Raw genomic sequence first — 14,861 nt, forward strand, 5'->3', positions numbered from 1 at the left:
TCACACCATAGAAAAGTATGATGCTGCTGAGCCACACTACCCTGTGATCGAGTATCCTGAGCTCTGGTTTTATAGTTAGTCTGAAAACTCTGAGATCGTCTGTCTGCTGGTGGTCGAGGTACTGGGGTGCTGGCAATAGACTACGCATTACCCCAATTCTTCTTTTTCTTCCATTTATTTCCCTACTTACCGCCCTGAGGCTGACTGTGACTCTGGTCAGTTGATCTAGCTCGTTTCGCTTGTCTTTCCATCTTCCTAGCTTCAGAGATCTTCTTTTTTTCTCTTCTACCTGCTGCATATGAACGGTCAGCCTAGTAAAGTCTAACTCTGTATTCAACATTGCCCCCTGGCACTCAAGCACCAGGTTATCAGAAAGGTCAGATGCAAATTTCTTCATTCGGGCTCTCATATTACTAGTTAACTCTGGTGTATAGAGGGCTAGTTTATTAAACTTCAAAGTGTACTCCTTGACACTCATACTGCTCTTCTTTATATTCATAAACTCTTCCGCTTTGGACTCCCTCAACTCTAGAGGAAAGAATCAATCAAGGAAAGCTTCGACAAATTCACCGCAATCTGTGGGCTCAGCACTCTCACCTTTTGCATCCTCCCAATCGGCATACCACTGATTCGCAACATCCTTAAGCTGATAAGTTTCTAGTTCCACCCCTTCAACCTCATCTACATGCATTACCTTAAAGATCTTTTCTATCTCATCCACGAACTCCTTGGATCTTCCTCCACCATAGTGCCAGTGAACTTAGGTGGGCTCATTTTCATGAAATTTTCGACCCTAGTAGCCTCAAACGTAATAGATGCAGAGCCAATATCTTTTGATCGTTGATCTTGATTAGATACCAACTGTGTCATCATATGAATAGACCGTTTGAATTCTACATTTGAAATATCTCTCTGAGCAGTCGGGGGATGGTTGTCATTAGTCCACGGAGCTCGAGGTGGACTGGTCGCAACTGGAGGGACTCCCAGAGTAGGGACAGGTTTTGGAGTGTGAGCTCTGTTATTAGTCCGCATCCCAAGGGTGGGACGGACCTGATCTTCCTAAGAATTCTGATCGATGATATGATGTGGAGGTATAACTGTGCTTTGGAAATACAAAAGATCATTGATTAGGGAACAGTTCAGATTCTGAAGCACGAACTAAATAACAAAGAAGGGAAACATTTCCTAAACTCCTAGTAGCCTCTTGCTTATAAGTGTGGTGCGCTATACACCTATAACCAAGACTCTACCCAATGCAATTTTGTAGACACCCTGGGACCATAAACCGTTCTCTGATACCAAGTTTGTCATGACCCAAGCTGGGGCCCTAGCCGTGACGAGCATCCTAAATCATGAAGGCCCGGAACACGCTTCTCTATTTATTTGGTAATCATACACATAATTCATATGATAAAAGGAAATGCAGAAAGAGAAATCTAATACAAAAACATGGTCAATCTGAATGTGATCATAATACTGAAACTGAAATCCAAAATATATTTAAATAATAATATTTGACTCAGTCTGCAAAATCTCTACCATGAACTAATCAAACTTGTCTGAAAGTTGGGACAAGGCCCCTAGTAGACCAAAACCTAACTAATAGTAGTAATACAAAATAACAAGGCCTTCTGAATCATAGAAGGCTCACCACTGCAAACTCAGGTCTGTGATCTGAAATCTTTACAGTTTATTTGGACCCCTAGACTGTGCCTCAGAACCTAGAAGGAGGGGGGTCAGCACAATTGTACTGGCACGCGAAGCAATCCAAAATAGAGTAATTGAACATATATATATATATAATATATGAGAGCAATTTTCATAAAAACATCATGTATAAAACAATTTTTGAAAAACCTATGAGCACTTTCTGAAAACATATAACCTATCTGCAAATTTCAAATTCTGATCTGTGTATTACTTCTGAGTTAGGTGGTATCTCCTACAATTGTGATATTCCATGGGCGATATGGAATCCGCCATTTACTCTGCAGGGAAGCCTTCAACTCGAGTATGCTGCAAGGGTTGGAGTTCCTGAATCTGATATGCCACATGACACTTAAGTCAGCATATAATAATATACCTGGGTTGGCAAACCACGATTTTAGGCAATGAGTTTCTTGAACTCATGCCCTCTTCATGGAACCACCTAACATCTCAGTATGCCTATTTTTTTAACTTTTTCTGCACATGCAATATTCTGGATATCTAAAATCATGATAGTCTGAAATGTCTATTAGTCTGAGTCTGATATGGCATTGGTCTGAATTGGTATCGTCATACCAAGACTTTCAAGTCATAATTTCTGAGCCATAATACATTAAGATAAATCTTTCATTTAAAGCATAATTTAGACCACCAAAAACATGCAACTGATATAGAAGATTTCATGTTTCGAAACTCAAGACAAAATCATCCAAAAACTTCATCAACATATGGTGGTCTAGTGTCTTTAGCAAATCCATGCACTCTTTCATTACATGCATTATGAACATTAAGCATTCATGCTAGATTCCCTCTTTAGTGATTTAAAACCACTTTTAAATCATTACAAGAGTTCAATCATTTCATATAGTGCTTTCCAAGGATGCCTTGCAAAACAATTCATATGCTATGAGAAATCTGATAAAATCATAATAAGAGGGAATTCACCAAAAATAATGCTCTCAATAAGAATTCATTCTTAAATACATAGTTTCATACATTTATATTCTCAAATCACTTTGGGGAAGGTCAAAAGACCAAAACAATAATGTTAAAACATTTACTATATGAATATAAATAGATTCAAAAAATCCATTCTAAAACAAGATTTTTCTATGCCCATGAGAATTTAAGAAGACCCCGCTACCTCTATTTCAGAAAATAATAGGTGCTTCTTGAAGCCTGTGGATTGGGGATTCCGAATCTCTAATCGATTTTGAAAACCCACAGTTGAATCTTGATTTATTTTGTTTTTAGTTTGAAACCCTAGGAAGTGTTCTTGAGAATTTTTAGATAAATTTGGATGTATTTTAAAGAATTGGGGACTGAATTTCATGTTTATGGCTGAATAAGGGTGGGAAAGGGACCATTTTTCCCCAAAAATGGAGTGTTTAGGTCACTTGAAACCATTACATAGGCGCTGCATATGATATCACCTATGTTCACATTGGCGCCGCATATGCGAGTGTCCATGTGCGATTGGTTAGGCAACGCATACTACTTTGAAAGGCCATAACTTCTTGCTTGGGTGCCGAATTTTTGCAAAATTGGTATCGTTGGAAAGATAACTCAAAAACCTATCATTTTACACATAGTAGGCTCTCTAATTTGGCATATACAAAGATTCATGGTTGATAGAAGTTGACACAAGTTATAATGTCCACTTACACTTAATCGATCGAAGTAGTTTTCAACTCGTCCTTGAGTCAAAAGACCTCTATGGTATAAATTCAAGCTTGAATGGATTCACATACTACACAAATAATTAAAATACCATATTAGAATAGGAATTATGGCTTTGGAATTATCAACGCATCGGAATCATGGTCTATATTATAGCCAGAAATGTGGGACGTTACATATTACCTGATTCATTTTTAAAATTATACAAAAAAATGAACAAAAGTATCAATATTCTTGACTGAGTTATATCACTCAGATTATGTATGCAATTTGGACAAGATTGACCAGATGTACTTCTTTATTGAATTTTCCATTCCATGGATTCACAAATGGAGTGTTGAATTCAGATTTACTAATCAATAAATATCTTGACTCTATTGGATATTTTTCAATAATTTTTTGGATAAGCTAATGCGCAAGGACCCAAATACTAAAAAATTGAATAGGCAAGATCTTCTTGATACCATTGACAATAAAATTCAGGAATATACAAATGCTCCTCAGAAAAATATTATTGAGGACAAATCATTGAAACATATTTCCAAAAGAATTTTTGTATATGACGGAGATAGAATTCAAATGACAGAACAATATCTAGAACAAGTTCGTAAAAATCTTATGAAGACTGCTGAACAACATTCAGATACATCAATGAAGAGCATCACCAATGATAACATTGCAGGGGATGATCAAGATTCTCAACCTATTGATTCAGAAGATACTCTGAATGAGGAATCCATTGCAAGGACGGAGGAATTTCTCCGCCAATTGAAAAATGGAAAGGATAAGGTTTAGAGGAGATAATAGGACCCGTATGTGGGACCTTAAGATACTATTTACATAGTAGATCCACTATGTATTGGGACCCGTATGTGGGTCCCAAAAATACTATGCACAGATTCTATTATTTTATATATATAGGACCTTTATTTGTTAGGGAATACCAGAAGAAAAATTTTCTTTTTCTTTATTTCTCTCTCTAAGTAAGTTTTCTCTCCCATCTCTCTCTCTATAATATATTCAAGGCTTGAATAAAGAAATGCAGTTAGCAGTTATTTACTATCCGACCTTGCATCCAGCCATTTTCAAGGTAATTAGTTCTGTTTTATTTCTAAAGTACTATAATACTTTTTCCCCCTCTCTAGCCGTGACTATGTCTGGATAAAATTTTTTTTACATCTATGCTAGAGATCTAAATTCTCTTTTATAGTAACTATGAATGATCCAGACTCAATCAAAATATAAAGGAATTTTTCAATAGTTTCTTAACTTGGTTCCGAAATAGTTGGTACATTCCAAATTAGTACTGCTTATGGTGGCTTAGTCTTAGTAACTCGTACAGTAAGCCATGAATTTTAAGCCAATTAAAGATAGAAAAAGGGCATCACTTTTCTCATGGTTAGAAATGCTAGACACATGGGCTCATCATAAGTAAGTATTAATATTCCGACAGGCCCCTTGTTCGGGTAAAAGAAGTGATTTTTCTGTACAGTCAATTAGCTATTTGAAATTCTTTTATATTTCGGTTGGTGTCTCAATTGGTTTTCCGACTAGACTTATTGATATTATTTAATAAGTTTGGTAGGCCACACGGATTACTGCCTGCTGGTTTTCTGACTAGACTTTTTGATATTATTTAATAAGTCTGGTAGGTCGCACAGATTATTACCCACCTATCCAGTCCTATTAAAATGAGATCAGAGCCTGGGTTCTTTCTTAGTAATTCTGTAATAGATTTGAAGTTTTTAGCATAGATATGAACTTTTTCAACATAGATATTGGAGAAGTTAGTACAAAAAATATTAAAGTTGAAGAGATTGATATACCTCTGAATCTTCATTTATTAAATAAATGGACTATCCTCAAGGTGGATATAAAAATGATTTATGAACATGGTTTTTTTTTATAAAATGGTTCATAAGAAAATTATAAAAACTACTGAACAGTCTTTAGAATTAAATGCAGATGAGAAGACTATTAGATTGTTAAATATACGTGATATTGATATATAATGTTATGCATATTGGAATGGTCCAAATTGTATTTAAACCATTAACTCTTAAAGAGTTACCAGAGATAATTCTAGTTGCACTTAGGGACACTAAAAATCTAAATTTTAGACAGTCTTTGATGGGTTCAATTGAATCCACTTAACCTATGGTCCAGTATATTTTAACACCCAGCCAAATTTACAATTATCTTTGACTGATGCAAATATCCTTGATGCTCTAACTTTGAATATAAAAACTCATATTTATAACTATGCCCCTAGTTTTGAGTTGATCTGTCTTTCACATAGAATTTATTATAGATTACTGACTACTTTGAACCCAAGATGTAAAATGATAGATGATGCATCCAATCAGACCTTATTGGTTGAAACAAACATTGTAAGATCCAAGGTCACCGCCAGGAGATCTATCAAATAGGATGAAATAGATTTTCCCGATACATGGATCTTAAATTTAGTTATTTCTCCAAATAAAGTCACGAATGATGTGACAAACTCTGAGTTATCTCATGTAACTCAAAATCCAGATGGACGAATTTATCTTCAATTTGATAATAAATCCACGGTTTATAATAGACATTCTTTTTCTATGGCTAAATTATTGCTTGTTATACATCATATATCTCCTATTGAAGCAGTTTATGGTTCGGCTAGGAATCGTACAATATCTTTACATACTATTGATTTTGCATCTGCATCCACATGCTTTGTAGAAAAGATTAAAATCAATCCTACAACAAATATTGTTCAAGATAGTGATAATATCTCTAATAGGGATAACCCAACTCCTTCTGAAATAGCGTTTGATATTAATAGTGTTTAAAATGATTCCATACCAAATTGATTTTAGTCCTGGTTCCCAGGCATAAAAAGAATTTTTTGATAAAAAATGGAATCGATTTAGAATTTGGTTCTTTGAGACTTATAGTCCAGATGACTAAATAGTATTTCTCAAGAATTTTATGAGATATGTACATTGCATAATCAGATCGTGTGCTTTGTGTTGTGGTTTATAACTAAATATTTACTATCATATGTTAAGGTGTTGGAAAGATCTTATCAAGATGCGAGTGGTAATATTCTTCAAACTATTTAGCCTTCCCAATCACCTTTTGTATTGCCTAATAATACTGGTATTACTTTTTTTGCCTTTCAAAAATTCATTGATAATGAAATTAGTAAAGTAACTCTTACAGAAATAAATAATCTGATTGCTCAGAATAATTATTTGAGTCTTTATGTGAAAGTTTTGGGAGAACATATTTCTTTTCTTGCTAAAAAAATTAATGAATTGATTGAGATAGTGAAAAAGCTTAATGTTAGTCCAAAGTCATCTGCTATTGCTTCCACTTTGGAAAGCTAGAAGGAAGACTTGCAACTAGGCCTTGTATAAAAAGACCTCTTTAAATTGAGGGATTTGAACAATTGTCTCATAAAGAATAATTAGAAAAATTACTTGATAAAAAGTTTTTGGATTTAAATATGAAACCCATTGGTTTGTCTAATGCCTTTGCAGATAGTATAGAATCTACTCCAGATAGGGGAAATGGAATCTACTCTAAACTTAATAAGCTCAGAGGTATGATTAGAAGGAAATTAGGGAAAAAATATACTGATATACCCCTCATGACTTCTAACTATTATCCGTGTCCAACTCCTCAAGATGTTTTGATAGAGAAAAAAGATTGGAATCAGACTAATAGCTCGTATAGAAAAGATACAATTTATGAATGGAACTTGGATAGCTTATCTTAAAGAAAATTACCTGTCCTTGTTCATTGAATGTTAATGTACTCTACTATAGTGAAAGCTACTGCATCTGCCAAGAATCCTCAAAGACGTACAGATGCAACTATTTGTAAAATGATTGTTGCTGGTTTTACTGGCCAACTTTATGGCTGGTGGGATAATTTCTTAGATAATGGTAAAATAAATTCTCTATTTGAAGATAAGAATTCCACCTCTGGTGTTGATAACCTAGGAAGAGCATTACCTGCGAGTAGAGAAGATGTTGTTATACCCTTATGCTTACTATAATTGAACATTTTGGTGTTAGATTTACCAATCAATATGAAAATACTTGAACACTCTTAAATGGTCTTAGATGTAGGACCTTAGGAGAATTTAGATGGTATAAAGACACTATTCTAAGTAAGGTTAGGGATTTACCCGAAAGTAAGTATGAACATTAGAAGGCGAAGTTCATAGATGGTCTTCCTCGTCTATTTGTTGAAAGGGTTAGAAAGGAGCTTAAGGGATCGGGTTCTTATGGTGAAATATCCTATGAAAATTTTACCTATGGTCAGCTGATAGCAGCCTGTACTTAGCAAGGTTTAGCTTTGTGCAATGAGTTAAAATTGGCTAGACAAATTAAGCTTGATAAGCTTAGAGAAAAATCCCAATTAGGAGATTTTTGTGAACGATTCGGTATGAATAAACCGGCTTCTACTTCTCAGGAAAAGAGTCAAAAATATTCTAAGTATGATAAACCCTATAAAAAGAATAGATCTAGAATATGATAAACCCTATAAAAAGAATAGATCTAGGCATAGATCCAAAGAATAATGTGAGATTCTTAAAGCCCAGTGTAAGTCCACTAGATTTACGAAAAGTAGGTCTAAGTGCGATCTCACCAAAATTAAGTGTTACAGATGTGGTAACTTTGGGCATATTGCTCCAAATTCCAAGCTCCAAAAGATTAAGTCTTTAGGTCTTTCTAAAGATTTTCATGATTAGGTATATGATTTTCTATACACTTTAGGTTTTGAGTCTGATTATATTTGTGATTTTGAATCTAAAAATGCTATTGAATTTCCTGATTCATCTGATAGCGACCATGCAAATAAAAATTAAATACTTGTGCAGATTGTGATGGTTATTCTTGCACTTATGATAAAATATTTTATAAATTACAATCACAGTTTGAAGATTTAGATTTGAATATTCAAACACTGACTGTTGATAGCATTCTAGAATTATTAAAGGAAGTCTCAGACAAAAAACTTTGTGAGAAAATTATCAGTATTGCTACTAAAAAATCTGTTGATAGCACCCCTAGTACTTCAAAAAATACTGATAGCACTCATGTTGTTAGAAGTACTGATAATGATTATTACATGCCTTATTCCTTAACTGTGGTTAATAGGAGTCTTGTTATAAGTCAATTACCCAGCAAAGATACTTTTTTCAACGATTTAAAAATTGAGGTAGATAACCTGAAAAAGGAGATTATATCCCTAAACCAAAACCAAATGATTTGTGATCACCGAATTACAATGATTGAGAAAGATACTTCTCACTATGATGTTTCTTCCAGTTCCAAAGGGAAGGAAAAAATGTCAAATGATTCGGACAATGACATTTTCCATATTCAAGATCTCGATGTAAAGAATGACTATTTTTTAGGCATGATGCAAATTGTTACTGCCCATAAATGGTATATTAATTGCATTATTTTAACTAATAATGATTTATCTATAACTAATGTTGCCATAATTGATAGTGGTGCCGATGTTAGTTGCATTCAAAAAGGTTTGATTCCAACTAGATATTTTCATAAGACTACACATATTGTTAAGTCTGCACCTGATCATACCCTTGATATTAATTATAAATTGCCTAATGCACATATTTGTCAAAATAAGATTTTCATTCCGCATTTCTTTTTTTAGTGAAAAATCAATTTTATCCCCCAATTTTACTTGGGACACCCTTTATAAATGCAATTTATCCTTACACTCATATTGATGCTAAGGTATTTATTGCCACTTATAAAAAGAAGGAGATATCCTACCCTTTTGTTACAAATTCAGTAACTATGGATATAAATGCTCTAATTGATATGAAGCAGGAACATGTTAATTTTCTACAACTTGAAATATTCAGCATGAATATAGATGATACCATGAAATTTAGTAAGATTTAGGAGAAAATTAAAATGATCTCAGAACAAAAGACTATTGATGTATGTACTGATAACCCTAATGCTTTTTGCAGCACATTGTAACTCTTCCATATGAAGATGATTTCTGTAAGGATAAGATCCCAACAAAATCTAGTCCCTGGCAAATGAATGCTGAGTTAGTCAAATTCTGCAAAAGGAAAATTGATAATCTTTTACAAAAGGGTTTGATAAAGCATTCTAAACCACCTTGGCCTTGCACTGTATTTTATGTAAATAATGCTGCTGAAAAAGAACGAGGTATGCCGAGGTTAGTAATAATTATAAGCCTTTTAATAAAAGTTTAAAATGGATTAGATACCCTATTCCTAATAAAAAAGATTTATTATCCAGATTATTTGACTCTAATATATTTTCTAAATTTAATTTAAAATATGGGTATTGGAAAATTCAAATATTTAGAGAGCACACTTATAGAACTACTTTCAATGTTCCATTTGGGCAATTTGAATGGAATGTGATGCCTTTTGGATTGAAAAATGCTCCTTTTAAATTCTAAAAAATAATGAATGACAATTTTAATCCATATATGGATTTCATTATTATTTATATTGATGATATTCTTTTATTTTCAGAAATATTAGAATTATATTTTAAACACCTTGATATGCTTAAAAAAGTTATGATACAAAATGGGTTGGTGATATATAAATCAAAAATAAATTTATTTCAGACTAGTATTCGATTTTTATGTCACAATATTTGTCGAGGGAAGATAGTCCCTATTCAGCGTTCTATTGATTTTGCTGATAAATTTCCTGTGAACATCACTAATAAAACTCAACTGCAATGATTTTTAGGGAGTTTGAATTATATATCCCCAGTTTATGAGAATTTATCAAGAGATTTATCCCCCTTATATGTTAGGCTAAAAAAGGGCTTTCAAGGTCCCTGGACTGATAGTCATACAAACCTTGTTAAAAGTATTAATCAATGTGTCAAAACTTTGCCTTGCTTAAATTAGCTAACCCTGCTTGGCTAAAAATTATTGAAACTGATTCCTCTAATATTGGGTATGGTGGAATACTTAGACAAGTTAATTCCCATGATAATTCTGAATGATTGATATGATTTCATTATAAAAAATAGACTGATAGTCAGAAGAAGTATGCAACGTTGCACATGAGATGTTAACCATTTTTAAATGTGTTCTTAAATTTCAGGATGATTTATATAATCAAAAAAAAAATTATTCGAACAGATGCTCAATCTGGTAAAGTATATGTTCGACAAATATTTTAAACATGATGTATCAAAATTAATATTTGCAAGGTGGCAGGCTCAACTAGCCCTTTTGATTTTGAGGTTCAATATAAGAAAGGAATTGATAATTCTCTAACTGATTTTTTATCCAAAGAATACCTTAGTGAAACATGAATTTTTACACTCATTTCCTGTCTGAAAAATTATTAATCACCATTATAAAGGCACTTTCTTTAAACGCAGATATGCATATTCTTATAATTGAAAAAAAATCATCCATGAACTAATAGAAGATGAATTTACAGTCTTCAATTATGATGAAGTTAGAGAAGAAATAGACTCGTATGATATTGATTTATCTAACTAATCTATTATATGCAGCATAACTATAGATCCGCCCTGGCAAATCGCCAGAGAAATAGGTAGAGGCAAGGAAGTTACTCCTCCGGGGGAAGATCCACCCCCTCATCATATATATATATATATATATATATATAGACTCTTAATCCATTTATGTGGCATGTCTTCGAAGCCTCCCATGTTATTTATCTTTTTCGTGGTGTTTTTGACCATTTTTTTAATTTTAAAAGATTAAAAAATTACCTTAACTTTATACACAATGTTAAAAATAGTCATCATAAATTACTTTCATCATCAATGCTATTAAACTTTTCTCATGTATGTTCTATATAAAATAAAAAATAAAAAAATCACTCCTTAAACTCTCTTAATCATGTTAAATATGCAAGAAAAAACTAAAAATTATTTGTGAAAACTCAAAAATCAATACAAATCAATACTCCAATCTTATTTTCTAATCCAAAAAATAAATTTCAAGAATATAAAATGTGTGTTTCTTACAAAAAAAAAAAGAAAAAAAAAGATTGTCCAGAGAATATAACTATCATTATATGCTCTTCAATAATTACCTTTGTCTTTTTTATTTGTTATGTAATTTTGCACCTTCATAACTCACTAACTATTAAATTCTACTCTAAAAAATATCAACTTCACGACTTTTAAGTTATCATATTCATAACCTCGAATTATTTAATTCTTAAATTTAAGATGCCTTATGATATTCCTCCATTTTTTTGTTTCATTAGACTCACACTCAAGAGTATCTTTTTTGTTTCATATTTGAAATAGTGTTCTGTACATTATTATTTATCAAATTCAAGCTTATGAAGAAGGCTTTTGGAGGTTGATCATTTGTCAGAGGAGCTATCGAACAAGAACTTAAAAAATTGTATATTGATTCTGTATTTATTTTTTCATCTATTTTCTTATGGTTCACATCTAAAAAAGGTGCATGTGAGTGTGCATGGATATGTTCATTACATATAACTTCTATAATTTGAATGTTCATGATATTTTGATTGTTGTAGGTTTTATTTTCGTTTAAGTAATAGATATTGTAATTATGTTGGTGCTAATTTCTATCCAACCTTCAAACAATACTATTTATGGCTTAAAAGAAATATTTATTAATTAATGAATACATTATTCTTTATGCATTTTTTAAGATATGAAAAATAATTTATATTTTCTTTAAAAATTTGCTTGTTCTTTTACTTATAGAATAATAGCAAAAAAATATTGATAGTAATAAGTATAAAAACTTGGATTAATCATATTCATTTTAATAAATTAAATTAGAATACATTCATAACAATATTTACAATATCTTCACGCAATTCTTGATCACGGTTGAGATCATGAAACAATTATAATCTACCATTGTACTGTCATTAAATATTTTTCCTACAAAAAATTAATATAATGTGTGAAAATATAAGATACTTTCTTTTGATTTTTCTACTTATTCTCTCTCTCTCCCTCTCTCTATCTATCTATTTCTCTTTTTTTAGATGTATTTTATATGTAAAATGATGCAAATATTAAAATAATAATAATTTCAAATATGTCAGAAAGTTAGAAATAAAAAATAAAAATTCATAAGCTTACATTTTTTAGAGTAAAGGTAGGATATACAGAGGAAGGAAAATAAAAAGTAATAAAGGAATAGAAACAAATACTATAATAGAGGATAGAGACAAATCAACAATAAAAAATTATTTAGATGATGACGAAAAGTTAAAAAAGAAAAAAATAAATAAGAGCTATGAAAGGATAAAATGTCAAAAAAGATAGAATTGAAAAATAAATATCCAAATAAAATTTTACGTTTAATGAAGGCAAGAAGAAAACTAAATCATTAAATACATATATTTGAATTGTATTAAATTACAAAAAATGTGTATTAACCTCTCGATATATGAAACTTTTTCTTACTAATTTTTATTTTCTTAAAAATACAAAAATCATAAAATTTAAGGACAGAATAGATTAGATCAAAAGTGTTTTATAATATCGAGCGCTTAACATTTTTAAAAAATTATTTTGTTAATAGGTATTTTATGATTGTGTGAAATGCGGTCAAATTCTCTAGTTTTAAAAGTAATGGAAATGAACAAGAAATGAGAAAATAAAGAAAATCAGTGTGCTTGATAAAGAAAATACAATGGATGGGTGCCTTAGTGCAAAAAACTTATATTTGGTAGGTTACTTATTAGGGAAGAGAAACAAAAAGATTAAAAAATGAAAGTTATAAAAAAAAAAAAAAAAAGTCTCCTTGCTAGCAATATTCAAAAGAATAGGGCAAATGTTGAAAGATAAATAATGAGATAAGGGAAAGTATGAAAAAAGAGTTTAATTTGGAGAGACATAAGAAAAAGAGTTAAAAAAGAGAAGAAAGTAAATTATCATGAAGTGCATGAGAAAGTATTTACTTTTTCTCCAAATAATTCCTTACATGTCCTTTATCTAATATTACAATCTTTAAAGATCTTTTAATCTTGAAATGTTATGTATGTATGTGAATTTATTTGTGAGAGTGAGTGTACTTCTTTACTTATATGCCCCACAAAGTTGTGATATAATTGTGCGACTATGACATTACTCTTGAAAAGCAAGGGCATATAAATAGTTCGTACTTGATGATGCATTCAATATCTTTGCTTGAAAATGTAATTGTAATTTTCCTATGTAATGTATTGGTGAGTTGATTTTGGAGGCTACATTATTTTGATGATGTATCTTGTTTTTAATAGACATATACACTTTGTATGAAAAAAAAAACTTCATGTTTAAATTGTCTTATGTGATTTAGATAGAAGCAATATTTTTTCAAGTGTACATTATAGTTGGTTAAGGTGAATGTCTAATTAGTTGTTCAAGAGGAACAAAGGTTCAAGTGTGGGTTGATGATGTTGGGTGAATTTACACTCTTTACAGCCGTTTTTCACCCACATTTTGCATTGTTCAAGTGTTTTCTAATTCGATACTCCTTTTTTTCATTCAACTACATAATTTTGAGCTTAAAATGATGTTTAATGCTTTATAGGTGCTCCTTGTTTTCATTCAAATATATAATTTTGGGCTTAAGAATGTGATTTAATGTTTTATAGGTGAAAGGAGTCAAAATTTGACCAAGTATGTAAAGTGAAAAAATCTCACAATTAGAGCTCAAGCAAAATCTTGAGGTAACCGAGCAATTAGAAACGTGAGGAGAGGTCAAAAATACACCCTCTCTGAATGAAGTTTAACCCCCTGACAAAGTCAAAACCAACACAAGGAGAGGGACCTCGCAATGCGAGGCCTATAATGAAGTGCAATGTGATGTGGTTCAAACTGAGGCAATTTACTACCTTTTCTCTAGGGATGGCAATGGGCTAAGTTGGGGTAGGTTGGGTTTTAGGCTATGCGGTTGTGGGCAAATTTAAGGTTATACAAAGTGGCGCGGGCAGGTTGAAACAATAGTATTTTAAAACAAATATTGGGCAAGACGAGTTGTAGGTTCATGCGATTTTAAATAAAATAAACACTAAAAAGTTTAAATTTTCAACACTAAACTTTCTTAGGTGTGTAAAATACATTAAAAATTAAATCTAATCTAAATTTATTTTATATCAAAATTACTTATTTAGTAGGACTGATATTTTTTACGAATATTCCATTATTATGTTCATAAGTCTGATATTGTTTCATATTAAGTCACATGTTTTCGTAAATATATTTTATTATTTTAAATTATCTTTTAGTTAATAGTTAGCATGTGTAGAAGTAAAACTCTAACCAATGCTAATCAATTAGCAAATGTTATCACCAACATGGGTTGTGCTGCAGTGGATAGGGCTGTTCCACCCTTAATCAGAGGTCGAGATTTCGATTCTAGGTATGGAGAAAACTTTGTTAGGAGCACTACCACCTTAATAGGTCCTGCAACGCACAATCCGG

This window comes from Capsicum annuum, chromosome 11 (genome assembly GCF_002878395.1).
Source record: "Capsicum annuum cultivar UCD-10X-F1 chromosome 11, UCD10Xv1.1, whole genome shotgun sequence".
Taxonomy (NCBI): Eukaryota; Viridiplantae; Streptophyta; class Magnoliopsida; order Solanales; family Solanaceae; genus Capsicum; species Capsicum annuum.